The 16,102-nt window shown below is 41.7% G+C and overlaps 1 protein-coding gene across 2 annotated transcripts in view; it reads left to right on the forward strand.

Annotated features, from left to right (window-relative positions):
* Nucleotides 1-16,102, forward strand: part of LOC132391542 (uncharacterized) — a 73,939-nt gene that overhangs the window by 6,659 nt on the left and 51,178 nt on the right. The window contains exon 1 of one of the 2 annotated variants that reach the window (XM_059964866.1): nucleotides 9,573-9,589. The exons of the other annotated variant lie outside the window; for it this stretch is intronic. The gene's annotated coding sequence lies outside the window, so the exon portion shown is untranslated. Of the gene's footprint in view, nucleotides 1-9,572; nucleotides 9,590-16,102 lie in introns of those variants that run through there. 2 annotated transcript variants of the gene reach the window in all.

Below are 16,102 nucleotides of genomic sequence, written 5' to 3' on the forward strand. Positions count from 1 at the left end.
AATTCTTGGACTGTCTGTCAGGAGTTCAGTTCTGGGACTGTCTGTAATGAGTTGAATTCTGGGACTGTCTATAAGGAATTCAATTGTGATATTGTCTGTAAGGAGCTCAGTTCTGATACAGATGGTAAGGAGTTCAATTCTGGGACTGTCTGAAAGGAGTTCATTTCTGATACTGTCTGTAAGGAGTTAATTTCTGATACTGTCTGTAAGGAGTTCAATTCTGGTACTGTCTGAAAGGAGTTCAATTCTGGGACTGTCTGTCAGGATTTCAGTTCTGGAACAGTCTGAAGGAGTTCATTTCTGATACTGTCTGTTTATACGTTGACTTCTGGGACAGACTGTAAGCATTTTGGTTCTGATACTATCTCTAAGCATTACAGTTCTGGGTCTGTCTTTATGGAGTTCAATTCTGGTTCTGTCTGTAAGGAGTTCAATTCTGGGTCTGTCTGTAAGGAGTTCAATTCTGATACTGACTGTAAGGAGTTCAATTCTGGGACTGTCTGTAAGGCCTTCTATTCTGGGACTGTCTGCAAAGACTTCAATTCGGGGACTGTCTATCTGGAGTTCAGTTCTGGGACTGTCTGGAGGGAGTTCATTTCTGGGACTGTCTGTAAGGAGTTCAATTCTGATACTGACTGTAAGGAGTTCAATTGTAGGACTGTCTGTAAGGAGTTCAATTCTGATACTGTCTGTATGGTGTTCCTTCTGTATCTGTCTGTACGGAGTTCATTTCTGGCAGTATGTAAGAAGTTCAATTCTGATACTGTTTGTTAGGATGTTCGTTTCTGGGACTGTCTGTATGGAGTTCAATTCTGATTCTGTCTGAAAGGAGTTCAATTCTGGGACTGTCTGTATGGAGTTCATTTCTTATCCTGCCTGTAAGCAGTTCAGTTCTGAGACTGTCTGTAAGGAGTTAATTTCGGATACTGTCTGTAAGGAGTTCAATTCTGGTACTGTCTGAAAGGAGTTCAATTCTGGGACTGTCTGTAAGGCCTTCAATTCTGGGACTGTCTGCAAAGACTTCAATTCGGGGACTGTCTATCAGGAGTTCAAATCTGATACTGTCCGTAAGGAGTTCAATTCTAATACTGACTGTAAGGAGTTCAATTCTGATACTGTCTGTAAGGAGTTCAATTCTGGGTATGTCTGTAAGGAGTTCTTTTCTGGGACTGTCTGTAAGGAGTTCAATTCTGGGACTGACTGTAAGCAGTTCATTTCTGATCCTGCCCGTAAGCAGTTCAGTTCTGAGACTGTCTGTAAGTAGATAATTTCGGATACTGTCTGTAAGGAGTTCAATTCTGGTACTGTCTGTAAGGCCTTCAATTCTGGGACTGTCTGCAAAGACTTCAATTCGGGGACTGTCTATCAGGAGTTCAGTTCTGGAACTGTCCGGAAGGAGTTCAATTCTGGGACTGTGTGTAAGGTCTTCAATTCTGGGACTTTCTGTCAGCAGTTCAGTTCTGGGACTGTCTGTAGGGAGTAGAATTCTGGGACTGTCTATAAGGAATTCAATTGTGGTATTGTCTGTAAGGAGTTCAATTCTGATACTGACTGTAAGGAGTTCAATTCTGGGACTGTCTGAAAGGAGTTCAATTCCTGGACTGTCTGTAAGGACTTCACTTCTGGGACTGTCTGGAAGGAGGTCATTTCTGGGTCTCTCTGTAAGGAGTTCAATTCTGATACTGACTGTAAGGAGTTCAATTCTAGGACGGTCTGTAAGAAGTTCACTTCCGGAACAGTCTGTAAGGAATTCAATTCCTATATTGTCTGTAACGAGTTCAATTATGATACTGACAGTAAGGAGTTCATTTCTTGGACAGTCTGTAAAGAGCTTAATTCTGGGACTGTCTGAGTGGAGTTCAGTTCTGTGACTGTCTGTAAGGAGTTAATTTCTGATACTGTCTGTAAGGAGTTCAATTCTGGTACTGTCTGTAAGGAGTTCAATTCTGGTACTGTCTGAAAGGAGTTCAATTCTGGGACTGTCTGCAAGGACTTCAATTCTGGGACTGTCTGTCAGGATTTCAGTTCTGGAACTGTCTGAAGGAGTTCATTTCTGATACTGTCTGTTTATATGTTGACTTCTGGGACAGACTGTAAGCATTTTGTTTCTGATACTATCTCTAAGCATTTCAGTTCTGGGTCTGTCTTTATGGAGTTCAATTCTGATACTGTCTGTGAAGAGTTCTATTCTCGGACTGTCTGTAAAGTGTTCAATTCTGATACTGTCTGCAAATAGTTCAATTCTGGTTCTGTCTGTAAGGAGTTCAATTCTGGGTCTGTCTGTAAGTTGTTCAATTCTGATACTATCTGTAGGGAGTTCAATTCTTGCACTGTCTGTATGGAGTTCAATTCTGATTCTGTCTGAAAGGAGTTCAATTCGGGGACTGTCTATCTGGAGTTCAGTTCTGGGACTGTCTGGAGGGAGTTCATTTCTGGGACTGTCTGTAAGGAGTTCAATTCTGATACTGACTGTAAGGAGTTCAATTGTAGGACTGTCTGTAAGGAGTTCAATTCTGATACTGTCTGTATGGTGTTCCTTCTGTATCTGTCTGTACGGAGTTCATTTCTGGCAGTATGTAAGAAGTTCAATTCTGATACTGTTTGTTAGGATGTTCGTTTCTGGGACTGTCTGTATGGAGTTCAATTCTGATTCTGTCTGAAAGGAGTTCAATTCTGGGACTGTCTGTAAGGAGTTGAATTCTGGGACTGTCTGTATGGAGTTCATTTCTGGGACTGTCTGTAAGCAGTTCATTTCTTATCCTGCCTGTAAGCAGTTCAGTTCTGAGACTGTCTGTAAGGAGTTAATTTCGGATACTGTCTGTAAGGAGTTCAATTCTGGTACTGTCTGAAAGGAGTTCAATTCTGGGACTGTCTGTAAGGCCTTCAATTCTGGGACTGTCTGCAAAGACTTCAATTCGGGGACTGTCTATCAGGAGTTCAGTTCTGGGACTGTCTGTAAGGAGGTCAATTCTGATACTGTCTGTAAGGAGTTCATTTCTGATACTGTCTGTAAGGAGTTCAATTCTGGTACAGTCTGTAAGGAGTACATTTCTGGGACTGTCTGTAAGGAATTCAATACAGGCGATGTCTGTGAGTAGGTAATTTCTGGGACTGTCTATAAGGAGGTCAATTCTCGGACTGTCTGTAATGAGTTTGATTCTGATACTGTCTGTACGGAGTTCAATTCTGGGGATGTCTGAAAGGAGTTCAATTCTGGGACTGTCTGTATGGAGTTCATTTCTGGGACTGTCTGTAAGCAGTTCATTTCTTATCCTGCCTGTAAGCAGTTCAGTTCTGAGACTGTCTGTAAGGAGTTAATTTCGGATACTGTCTGTAAGGAGTTCAATTCTGGTACTGTCTGTAAGGCCTTCAATTCTGGGACTGTCTGCAAAGACTTCAATTCGGGGACTGTCTATCAGGAGTTCAGTTCTGGGACTGTCTATAAGGAATTCAATTCTGATATTGTCTGTAAGGAGTTCATTTCTGATACTGTTTGTAAGGAGTACATTTCTGGAACTGTCTGTCTTTAGTTCAATTCCTGGAATGCCTGTCAGGAGTTCTGTTCTGGGACAGTCTGTAAGCAGTTGAATTCTGGGACTGTCTATAAGGAATTCAATTGTGATATTGTCTGTAAGGAGTTCAATTCTGATACTGACTGTAAAGAGTTCAATTCTGGGAGTGTCTGTAAGGCCTTCTATTCTGGGACTGTCTGCAAAGACTTCAATTCGGGGACTGTCTATCTGGAGTTCAGTTCTGGGACTGTCTGGAGGGAGTTCATTTCTGGGACTGTCTGTAAGGAGTTCAATTCTGATACTGACTGTAAGGAGTTCAATTGTAGGACTGTCTGTAAGGAGTTCAATTCTGATACTGTCTGTATGGTGTTCCTTCTGTATCTGTCTGTACGGAGTTCATTTCTGGCAGTATGTAAGAAGTTCAATTCTGATACTGTTTGTTAGGATGTTCGTTTCTGGGACTGTCTGTATGGAGTTCAATTCTGATTCTGTCTGAAAGGAGTTCAATTCTGGGACTGTCTGTATGGAGTTCATTTCTGGGACTGTCTGTAAGCAGTTCATTTCTTATCCTGCCTGTAAGCAGTTCAGTTCTGAGACTGTCTGTAAGGAGTTAATTTCGGATACTGTCTGTAAGGAGTTCAATTCTGGTACTGTCTGAAAGGAGTTCAATTCTGGGACTGTCTGTAAGGCCTTCAATTCTGGGACTGTCTGCAAAGACTTCAATTCGGGGACTGTCTATCAGGAGTTCAAATCTGATACTGTCCGTAAGGAGTTCAATTCTAATACTGACTGTAAGGAGTTCAATTCTGATACTGTCTGTAAGGAGTTCAATTCTGGGTATGTCTGTAAGGAGTTCTTTTCTGGGACTGTCTGTAAGGAGTTCAATTCTGGGACTGACTGTAAGCAGTTCATTTCTGATCCTGCCCGTAAGCAGTTCAGTTCTGAGACTGTCTGTAAGTAGATAATTTCGGATACTGTCTGTAAGGAGTTCAATTCTGGTACTGTCTGTAAGGCCTTCAATTCTGGGACTGTCTGCAAAGACTTCAATTCGGGGACTGTCTATCAGGAGTTCAGTTCTGGAACTGTCCGGAAGGAGTTCAATTCTGGGACTGTGTGTAAGGTCTTCAATTCTGGGACTTTCTGTCAGCAGTTCAGTTCTGGGACTGTCTGTAGGGAGTTGAATTCTGGGACTGTCTATAAGGAATTCAATTGTGGTATTGTCTGTAAGGAGTTCAATTCTGATACTGACTGTAAGGAGTTCAATTCTGGGACTGTCTGAAAGGAGTTCAATTCCTGGACTGTCTGTAAGGACTTCACTTCTGGGACTGTCTGGAAGGAGGTCATTTCTGGGTCTCTCTGTAAGGAGTTCAATTCTGATACTGACTGTAAAGAGTTCAATTCTGAGAGTGTCTGTAAGGCCTTCTATTCTGGGACTGTCTGCAAAGACTTCAATTCGGGGACTGTCTATCTGGAGTTCAGTTCTGGGACTGTCTGGAGGGAGTTCATTTCTGGGACTGTCTGTAAGGAGTTCAATTCTGATACTGACTGTAAGGAGTTCAATTGTAGGACTGTCTGTAAGGAGTTCAATTCTGATACTGTCTGTATGGTGTTCCTTCTGTATCTGTCTGTACGGAGTTCATTTCTGGCAGTATGTAAGAAGTTCAATTCTGATACTGTTTGTTAGGATGTTCGTTTCTGGGACTGTCTGTATGGAGTTCAATTCTGATTCTGTCTGAAAGGAGTTCAATTCTGGGACTGTCTGTATGGAGTTCAGTTCTGAGACTGTCTGTAAGGAGTTAATTTCGGATACTGTCTGTAAGGAGTTCAATTCTGGTACTGTCTGAAAGGAGTTCAATTCTGGGACTGTCTGTAAGGCCTTCAATTCTGGGACTGTCTGCAAAGACTTCAATTCGGGGACTGTCTATCAGGAGTTCAAATCTGATACTGTCCGTAAGGAGTTCAATTCTAATACTGACTGTAAGGAGTTCAATTCTGATACTGTCTGTAAGGAGTTCAATTCTGGGTATGTCTGTAAGGAGTTCTTTTCTGGGACTGTCTGTAAGGAGTTCAATTCTGGGACTGACTGTAAGCAGTTCATTTCTGATCCTGCCCGTAAGCAGTTCAGTTCTGAGACTGTCTGTAAGTAGATAATTTCGGATACTGTCTGTAAGGAGTTCAATTCTGGTACTGTCTGTAAGGCCTTCAATTCTGGGACTGTCTGCAAAGACTTCAATTCGGGGACTGTCTATCAGGAGTTCAGTTCTGGAACTGTCCGGAAGGAGTTCAATTCTGGGACTGTGTGTAAGGTCTTCAATTCTGGGACTTTCTGTCAGCAGTTCAGTTCTGGGACTGTCTGTAGGGAGTTGAATTCTGGGACTGTCTATAAGGAATTCAATTGTGGTATTGTCTGTAAGGAGTTCAATTCTGATACTGACTGTAAGGAGTTCAATTCTGGGAGTGTCTGAAAGGAGTTCAATTCCTGGACTGTCTGTAAGGACTTCACTTCTGGGACTGTCTGGAAGGAGGTCATTTCTGGGTCTCTCTGTAAGGAGTTCAATTCTGATACTGACTGTAAGGAGTTCAATTCTAGGACGGTCTGTAAAGAGTTCAATTCTGATACTGTCAGTAAGGATTTCAATTCTGGGACTGTCTGTCAGGAGTTCAGTTCTGGGACTGTCTGTAATGAGTTGAATTCTGGGACTGTCTATAAGGAATTCAATTGTGATATTGTCTGTAAGGAGCTCAGTTCTGATACAGATGGTAAGGAGTTCAATTCTGGGACTATCTGAAAGGAGTTCATTTCTGATACTGTCTGTAAGAAGTTCACTTCCGGAACAGTCTGTAAGGAATTCAATTCCTATATTGTCTGTAACGAGTTCAATTATGATACTGACAGTAAGGAGTTCATTTCTTGGACAGTCTGTAAAGAGCTTAATTCTGGGACTGTCTGAGTGGAGTTCAGTTCTGTGACTGTCTGTAAGGAGTTAATTTCTGATACTGTCTGTAAGGAGTTCAATTCTGGGGATGTCGGTGAGCAGGTCATTTCTGGGACTGTCTGTACGGATGTCAATTCTGGGACTGTCTGTAAGGAGTTCATTTCTGGCACAGACTGTAAGGAGTTCAATTCTGATACTATTTGTAAGGATGTTCATTTCTGATACTGTCTGTAAGGAATTCAATTCTGATACTGACTATAAGGAGTTCAATTCTGATACTGTCTGAAGGATTTCATTTCTGGGAGTGTCTGGAAGGAGTTCAATTTTGGGACTGTCAGCGAGGATTTCAATTTTGGATCTGTCTGTAAGGAGTTCGCTTCTGATACTGCCTGTAAATGGTTCAATTCTGGGAGTGTCTGAAAGGAGTTCAGTTCTGGGACTGTGTGTAAGGAGTTCAATTCTGGGACTGTCTGTAAGGAGTTCATTTCTGGGACTGTCTGTAAGGAATTCAATACAGGCGATGTCTGTGAGTAGGTAATTTCTGGGACTGTCTATAAGGAGGTCAATTCTCGGACTGTCTGTAATGAGTTTGATTCTGATACTGTCTGTTTGGAGTTCAATTCTGGGGATGTCTGTGAGTAGGTCATTTCTGGGACTGTCGGTACGGAGGTCAATTCTGATACTGTCTGTAAGGAGTTCATTTCTGATACTGTCTGTAAGGAGTTCAATTCTGGTACAGTCTGAAAGGAGTTCAATTCTGATACTGTTTGTCAGGATGTTCATTTCTGGGACTGTCTGTAAGGTGTTCAATTCTGATACTGTCTGTAAGGAGTTCATTCTGGGTCTGTCTGAAAAGAGCTCATTTCTGGCACTGTCTGTTAGGAGCTGATTTCTGGGACTGTCTGTAAGGAGTTCATTTCTGGCACAGACTGTAAGGAGTTCAATTCTGGTATTGTCTGGAAGGAGATCATTTCTGATACTGTCTGTAAGGAATTCAATTCTGATACTGACTATAAGGAGTTCAATTCTGATACTGTCTGAAGGATATCATTTCTGATACTGTCAGTCAGTAGTCAGTTCTGGGACAGTCTGTAAGCAGTTTTGTTCTGATACTATCAGTAAGTAGTACAGTTCAGGGTCTGTTTTATGGTGTTCAATTCTGCTACTGTCTATGTAGAGTTCAATTCTCGGACTGACTTTAAGGAGTACAATTCTGATACTGTCTGTAGGGAGTTCAATTCTGGGAGTGTCTGGAAGGAGTTCAATTTTGGGACTGTCTGCGAGGATTTCAATTTTGGATCTGTCTGTAAGGAGTTCGCTTCTGATACTGCCTGTAAATGGTTCAATTCTGGGAGTGTCTGAAAGGAGTTCAGTTCTGGGACTGTGTGTAAGGAGTTCAATTCTGATATTGACTATAAGGAGTTCAATTCTGATACTGTCGGTCAATAGTCAGTTCTGGGACAGTCTGTAAGCAGTTTGGTTCTGATACTATCAGTATGTAGTACAGTTCAGGGTCTGTCTTTATGGTGTTCAATTGTGCTACTGTCTATGTAGAGTTCAATTCTCGGACTGTCTGTAAGGAGTTCAATTCTGGGAGTGTCTGAAAGGAGCTCAATTTTGGGACTGTCTGCTAGGATTTCAATTTTGGAACTGTCTGTAAGGAGTTCACTTCAGATACTGCCTGTAAATAGTTCAATTCTGGGAGTGTCTGAAAGGACTTCAATTCTGGGACTGTCTGTAAGGTGTTCATTTCTGGGACTGCCTGTAAGGAATTCAATACAGGCGATGTCTGTGAGTAGGTAATTTCTGGGACTGTCTATAAGGAGGTCAATTCTCGGACTGTCTGTAATGAGTTTGATTCTGATACTGTCTGTTTGGAGTTCAATTCTGGGGATGTCTGTGAGTAGGTCATTACTGGGACTGTCTGTACGGAGGTCAATTCTGATACTGTCTGTAAGGAGTTCATTTCTGATACTGTCTGTAAGGAGTTCAATTCTGGTACAGTCTGAAAGGAGTACAATTCTGGCTATGTCTGTAAGGAGTACACTTCTGGGACTGTCTGTAAGGAGTTCAATTCTGACACTGTATGTAAGTAGTTCAATTCTGGGAGTGTCTGAAAGGAGTTCAATACTGGGACTGTCTTCTAGGATTTCAATTCTGGAACTGTCTGTAAGGAGTTCAAATCTGATACAGCCTGTAAGGAGTTCAATTCTGGGAGTGTCTGAAAGGAGTTCACTTCTGATACAGACTATAAGGAGTGCAATTCTGTGACTGTCTGGAAGGAATTCAATTCCTATATTGTCTGTAATGAGTTCAATTATGATACTGACAGTAAGGAATTCATTTCTGGGACTGTCTGTCTGGAGTTCAGTTCTATGACTGTCTGTATGGAGTTGAAATCTGATACTGTCTGTAAGGTGTTCTATTCTGATACTGACTATAAGGAGTTCATTTCTGATACTGTCTGTCAGCAGTTCAGTTCTGGGATAGTCTGTAAGCAGTTTGGTACTGATACTATCAGTAAGGTGTACAATTCTTGGTCTCTCATTATGGAGTTCAGTTCTGATACTGTCTTTGTAGGGTTCAATTCTCTGACTGTCTGTAAAGAGTTAAATTCTGATACTGTCTGTAAGGAGTTCAATTCTGGGGATGTCGGTGAGCAGGTCATTTCTGGGACTGTCTGTAAGGAGTTCAATTCTGGGAGTGTCTGAAAGGAGCTCAATTTTGGGACTGTCTGCTAGGATTTCAATTTTGGAACTGTCTGTAAGGAGTTCACTTCAGATACTGCCTGTAAATAGTTCAATTCTGGGAGTGTCTGAAAGGACTTCAATTCTGGGACTGTCTGTAAGGTGTTCATTTCTGGGACTGCCTGTAAGGAATTCAATACAGGCGATGTCTGTGAGTAGGTAATTTCTGGGACTGTCTATAAGGAGGTCAATTCTCGGACTGTCTGTAATGAGTTTGATTCTGATACTGTCTGTTTGGAGTTCAATTCTGGGGATCTCTGTGAGTAGGTCATTACTGGGACTGTCTGTACGGAGGTCAATTCTGATACTGTCTGTAAGGAGTTCATTTCTGATACTGTCTGTAAGGAGTTCAATTCTGGTACAGTCTGAAAGGAGTACAATTCTGGCTATGTCTGTAAGGAGTACATTTCTGGGACTGTCTGTAAGGAGTTCAATTCTGACACTGTATGTAAGTAGTTCAATTCTGGGAGTGTCTGAAAGGAGTTCAATACTGGGACTGTCTTCTAGGATTTCAATTCTGGAACTGTCTGTAAGGAGTTCAAATCTGATACAGCCTGTAAGGAGTTCAATTCTGGGAGTGTCTGAAAGGAGTTCACTTCTGATACAGACTATAAGGAGTGCAATTCTGTGACTGTCTGGAAGGAATTCAATTCCTATATTGTCTGTAATGAGTTCAATTATGATACTGACAGTAAGGAATTCATTTCTGGGACTGTCTGTCTGGAGTTCAGTTCTATGACTGTCTGTATGGAGTTGAAATCTGATACTGTCTGTAAGGTGTTCTATTCTGATACTGACTATAAGGAGTTCAATTCTGATACTGTCTGTCAGCAGTTCAGTTCTGGGATAGTCTGTAAGCAGTTTGGTACTGATACTATCAGTAAGGTGTACAATTCTTGGTCTCTCATTATGGAGTTCAGTTCTGATACTGTCTTTGTAGGGTTCAATTCTCTGACTGTCTGTAAAGAGTTAAATTCTGATACTGTCTGTAAGGAGTTCAATTCTGGGGATGTCGGTGAGCAGGTCAATTCTGGGACTGTCTGTAAGGAGTTCATTTCTGGCACAGACTGTAAGGAGTTCAATTCTGATACTACTTGTAAGGATGTTCATTTCTGATACTGTTTGTAAGGAGTACATTTCTGGAACTGTCTGTCTTTAGTTCAATTCCTGGAATGCCTGTCAGGAGTTCTGTTCTGGGACAGTCTGTAAGCGGTTGAATTCTGGGACTGTCTATAAGGAATTCAATTGTGATATTGTCTGTAAGGAGTTCAATTCTGATACTGACTGTAAGGAGTTCAATTCTGGGACTGTCTGTAAGGCCTTCTATTCTGGGACTGTCTGCAAAGACTTCAATTCGGGGACTGTCTATCTGGAGTTCAGTTCTGGGACTGTCTGGAGGGAGTTCATTTCTCGGACTGTCTGTAAGGAGTTCAATTCTGATACTGACTGTAAGGAGTTCAATTGTAGGACTGTCTGTAAGGAGTTCAATTCTGATACTGTCTGTATGGTGTTCCTTCTGTATCTGTCTGTACGGAGTTCATTTCTGGCAGTATGTAAGAAGTTCAATTCTGATACTGCTTGTTAGGATGTTCGTTTCTGGGACTGTCTGTATGGAGTTCAATTCTGATTCTGTCTGAAAGGAGTTCAATTCTGGGACTGTCTGTATGGAGTTCATTTCTGGGACTGTCTGTAAGCAGTTCATTTCTTATCCTGCCTGTAAGCAGTTCAGTTCTGAGACTGTCTGTAAGGAGTTAATTTCGGATACTGTCTGTAAGGAGTTCAATTCTGGTACTGTCTGAAAGGAGTTCAATTCTGGGACTGTCTGTAAGGCCTTCAATTCTGGGACTGTCTGCAAAGACTTCAATTCGGGGACTGTCTATCAGGAGTTCAAATCTGATACTGTCCGTAAGGAGTTCAATTCTAATACTGACTGTAAGGAGTTCAATTCTGATACTGTCTGTAAGGAGTTCAATTCTGGGTATGTCTGTAAGGAGATCAAATCTGGGACTGACTGTAAGCAGTTCATTTCTGATCCTGCCCGTAAGCAGTTCAGTTCTGAGACTGTCTGTAAGTAGATAATTTCGGATACTGTCTGTAAGGAGTTCAATTCTGGTACTGTCTGTAAGGACTTCAATTCTGGGACTGTCTGCAAAGACTTCAATTCGGGGACTGTCTATCAGGAGTTCAGTTCTGGAACTGTCCGGAAGGAGTTCAATTCTGGGACTGTGTGTAAGGTCTTCAATTCTGGGACTTTCTGTCAGCAGTTCAGTTCTGGGACTGTCTGTAGGGAGTTGAATTCTGGGACTGTCTATAAGGAATTCAATTGTGGTATTGTCTGTAAGGAGTTCAATTCTGATACTGACTGTAAGGAGTTCAATTCTGGGACTGTCTGCAAAGACTTCAATTCGGGGACTGTCTATCTGGAGTTCAGTTCTGGGACTGTCTGGAGGGAGTTCATTTCTGGGACTGTCTGTAAGGAGTTCAATTCTGATACTGACTGTAAGGAGTTCAATTGTAGGACTGTCTGTTATGAGTTCATTTCTAATACAGTCTGTAAGGAGTTCAGTTCTGGAACTGTCTGTAAGGAGTTCAATTCTGGGACTGTCTGAAAGGAGTTCAATTCCTGGACTGTCTGTAAGGACTTCACTTCTGGGACTGTCTGGAAGGAGGTCATTTCTGGGTCTCTCTGTAAGGAGTTCAATTCTGATACTGACTGTAAGGAGTTCAATTCTAGGACGGTCTGTAAAGAGTTCAATTCTGATACTGTCAGTAAGGATTTCAATTCTGGGACTGTCTGTAGGGTCTTCAATTCTTGGACTGTCTGTCAGGAGTTCAGTTCTGGGACTGTCTGTAATGAGTTGAATTCTGGGACTGTCTATAAGGAATTCAATTGTGATATTGTCTGTAAGGAGCTCAGTTCTGATACAGATGGTAAGGAGTTCAATTCTGGGACTGTCTGAAAGGAGTTCATTTCTGATACTGTCTGTAAGAAGTTCACTTCCGGAACAGTCTGTAAGGAATTCAATTCCTATATTGTCTGTAACGAGTTCAATTATGATACTGACAGTAAGGAGTTCATTTCTTGGACAGTCTGTAAAGAGCTTAATTCTGGGACTGTCTGTAAGGAGTTAATTTCTGATACTGTCTGTAAGGAGTTCAATTCTGGTACTGTCTGAAAGGAGTTCAATTCTGGGACTGTCTGTAAGGTCTTCAATTCTGGGACTGTCTGCACGGACTTCAATTCTGGGACTGTCTGTCAGGATTTCAGTTCTGGAACTGTCTGAAGGAGTTCATTTCTGATACTGTCTGTTTATACGTTGACTTCTGGGACAGACTGTAAGCATTTTGGTTCTGATACTATCTCTAAGCATTTCAGTTCTGGGTCTGTCTTTATGGAGTTCAATTCTGATACTGTCTGTGAAGAGTTCTATTCTTGGACTGTCTGTAAAGTGTTCAATTCTGATACTGTCTGCAAATAGTTCAATTCTGGTTCTGTCTGTAAGGAGTTCAATTCTGGGTCTGTCTGTAAGTTGTTCAATTCTGATACTATCTGTAGGGAGTTCAATTCTTGCACTGTCTGTATGGAGTTCAATTCTGATTCTGTCTGAAAGGAGTTCATTTCGGGGACTGTCTATCTGGAGTTCAGTTCTGGGACAGTCTGGAGGGAGTTCATTTCTGGGACTGTCTGTAAGGAGTTCAATTCTGATACTGACTGTAAGGAGTTCAATTGTAGGACTGTCTGTAAGGAGTTCAATTCTGATACTGTCTGTATGGTGTTCCTTCTGTATCTGTCTGTATGGAGTTCATTTCTGGCAGTATGTAAGAAGTTCAATTCTGATACTGTTTGTTAGGATGTTCGTTTCTGGGACTGTCTGTATGGAGTTCAATTCTGATTCTGTCTGAAAGGAGTTCAATTCTGGGACTGTCTGTATGGAGTTCAATTCTGATTCTGTCTGTAAGGCCTTCAATTCTGGGACTGTCTGCAAAGACTTCAATTCGGGGACTGTCTATCAGGAGTTCAAATCTGATACTGTCCGTAAGGAGTTCAATTCTGGGTCTGTCTGTAAGTTGTTCAATTCTGATACTATCTGTAGAGAGTTCAATTCTTGGACTGTCTGTACGGAGTTCAATTCTGATTCTGTCTGAAAGGAGTTCAATTCTGGGACTGTCTGTATGGAGTTCATTTCTGGGACTGTCTGTAAGCAGTTCATTTCTTATCCTGCCTGTAAGCAGTTCAGATCTGAGACTGTCTGTAAGGAGTTAATTTCGGATACTGTCTGTAAGGAGTTCAATTCTGGTACTGTCTGAAAGGAGTTCAATTCTGGGACTGTCTGTAAGGCCTTCAATTCTGGGACTGTCTGCAAAGACTTCAATTCGGGGACTGTCTATCAGGAGTTCAGTTCTGGGACTGTCTATAAGGAATTCAATTCTGATATTGTCTGTAAGGAGTTCATTTCTGATACTGTTTGTAAGGAGTACATTTCTGGAACTGTCTGTCTTTAGTTCAATTCCTGGAATGCCTGTCAGGAGTTCTGTTCTGGGACAGTCTGTAAGCAGTTGAATTCTGGGACTGTCTATAAGGAATTCAATTGTGATATTGTCTGTAAGGAGTTCAATTCTGATACTGACTGTAAGGAGTTCAATTCTGGGACTGTCTGTAAGGCCTTCTATTCTGGGACTGTCTGCAAAGACTTCAATTCGGGGACTGTCTATCTGGAGTTCAGTTCTGGGACTGTCTGGAGGGAGTTCATTTCTGGGACTGTCTGTAAGGAGTTCAATTCTGATACTGACTGTAAGGAGTTCAATTGTAGGACTGTCTGTAAGGAGTTCAATTCTGATACTGTCTGTATGGTGTTCCTTCTGTATCTGTCTGTATGGAGTTCATTTCTGGCAGTATGTAAGAAGTTCAATTCTGATACTGTTTGTTAGGATGTTCGTTTCTGGGACTGTCTGTATGGAGTTCAATTCTGATTCTGTCTGAAAGGAGTTCAATTCTGGGACTGTCTGTATGGAGTTCATTTCTGGGACTGTCTGTAAGCAGTTCATTTCTTATCCTGCCTGTAAGCAGTTCAGTTCTGAGACTGTCTGTAAGGAGTTAATTTCGGATAATGTCTGTAAGGAGTTCAATTCTGGTACTGTCTGTAAGGCCTTCAATTCTGGGACTGTCTGCAAAGACTTCAATTCGGGGACTGTCTATCAGGAGTTCAAATCTGATACTGTCCGTAAGGAGTTCAATTCTAATACTGACTGTAAGGAGTTCAATTCTGATACTGTCTGTAAGGAGTTCAATTCTGGGTATGTCTGTAAGGAGTTCAATTCTGGGACTGACTGTAAGCAGTTCATTTCTGATCCTGCCCGTAAGCAGTTCAGTTCTGAGACTGTCTGTAAGTAGATAATTTCGGATACTGTCTGTAAGGAGTTCAATTCTGGTACTGTCTGTAAGGCCTTCAATTCTGGGACTGTCTGCAAAGACTTCAATTCGGGGACTGTCTATCAGGAGTTCAGTTCTGGAACTGTCCGGAAGGAGTTCAATTCTGGGACTTTCTGTCAGCAGTTCAGTTCTGGGACTGTCTGTAGGGAGTTGAATTCTGGGACTGTCTATAAGGAATTCAATTGTGGTATTGTCTGTAAGGAGTTCAATTCTGATACTGACTGTAAGGAGTTCAATTCTGGGAGTGTCTGAAAGGAGTTCAATTCCTGGACTGTCTGTAAGGACTTCACTTCTGGGACTGTCTGGAAGGAGGTCATTTCTGGGTCTCTCTGTAAGGAGTTCAATTCTGATACTGACTGTAAGGAGTTCAATTCTAGGACGGTCTGTAAAGAGTTCAATTCTGATACTGTCAGTAAGGATTTCAATTCTGGGACTGTCTGTAGGGTCTTCAATTCTTGGACTGTCTGTCAGGAGTTCAGTTCTGGGACTGTCTGTAATGAGTTGAATTCTGGGACTGTCTATAAGGAATTCAATTGTGATATTGTCTGTAAGGAGCTCAGTTCTGATACAGATGGTAAGGAGTTCAATTCTGGGACTGTCTGAAAGGAGTTCATTTCTGATACTGTCTGTAAGAAGTTCACTTCCGGAACAGTCTGTAAGGAATTCAATTCCTATATTGTCTGTAACGAGTTCAATTATGATACTGACAGTAAGGAGTTCATTTCTTGGACAGTCTGTAAAGAGCTTAGTTCTGGGACTGTCTGAGTGGAGTTCAGTTCTGTGACTGTCTGTAAGGAGTTAATTTCTGATACTGTCTGTAAGGAGTTCAATTCTGGTACTGTCTGAAAGGAGTTCAATTCTGGGACTGTCTGTAAGGTCTTCAATTCTGGGACTGTCTGCAAGGACTTCAATTCTGGGACTGTCTGTCAGGATTTCAGTTCTGGAACTGTCTGAAGGAGTTCATTTCTGATACTGTCTGTTTATACGTTGACTTCTGGGACAGACTGTAAGCATTTTGTTTCTGATACTATCTCTAAGCATTTCAGTTCTGGGTCTGTCTTTATGGAGTTCAATTCTGATACTGTCTGTGAAGAGTTCTATTCTCGGACTGTCTGTAAAGTGTTCAATTCTGATACTCTCTGCAAATAGTTCAATTCTGGTTCTGTCTGTAAGGAGTTCAATTCTGGGTCTGTCTGTAAGTTGTTCAATTCTGATACTATCTGTAGGGAGTTCAATTCTTGCACTGTCTGTATGGAGTTCAATTCTGATTCTGTCTGAAAGGAGTTCAATTCGGGGACTGTCTATCTGGAGTTCAGTTCTGGGACTGTCTGGAGGGAGTTCATTTCTGGGACTGTCTGTAAGGAGTTCAATTCTGATACTGACTGTAAGGAGTTCAATTGTAGGACTGTCTGTAAGGACTTCAATTCTGATACTGTCTGTATGGTGTTCCTTCTGTATCTGTCTGTACGGAGTTCA

The sequence above is a fragment of the Hypanus sabinus genome, chromosome 3, assembly GCF_030144855.1.
Source record: "Hypanus sabinus isolate sHypSab1 chromosome 3, sHypSab1.hap1, whole genome shotgun sequence".
Lineage (NCBI taxonomy): Eukaryota > Metazoa > Chordata > Chondrichthyes > Myliobatiformes > Dasyatidae > Hypanus > Hypanus sabinus.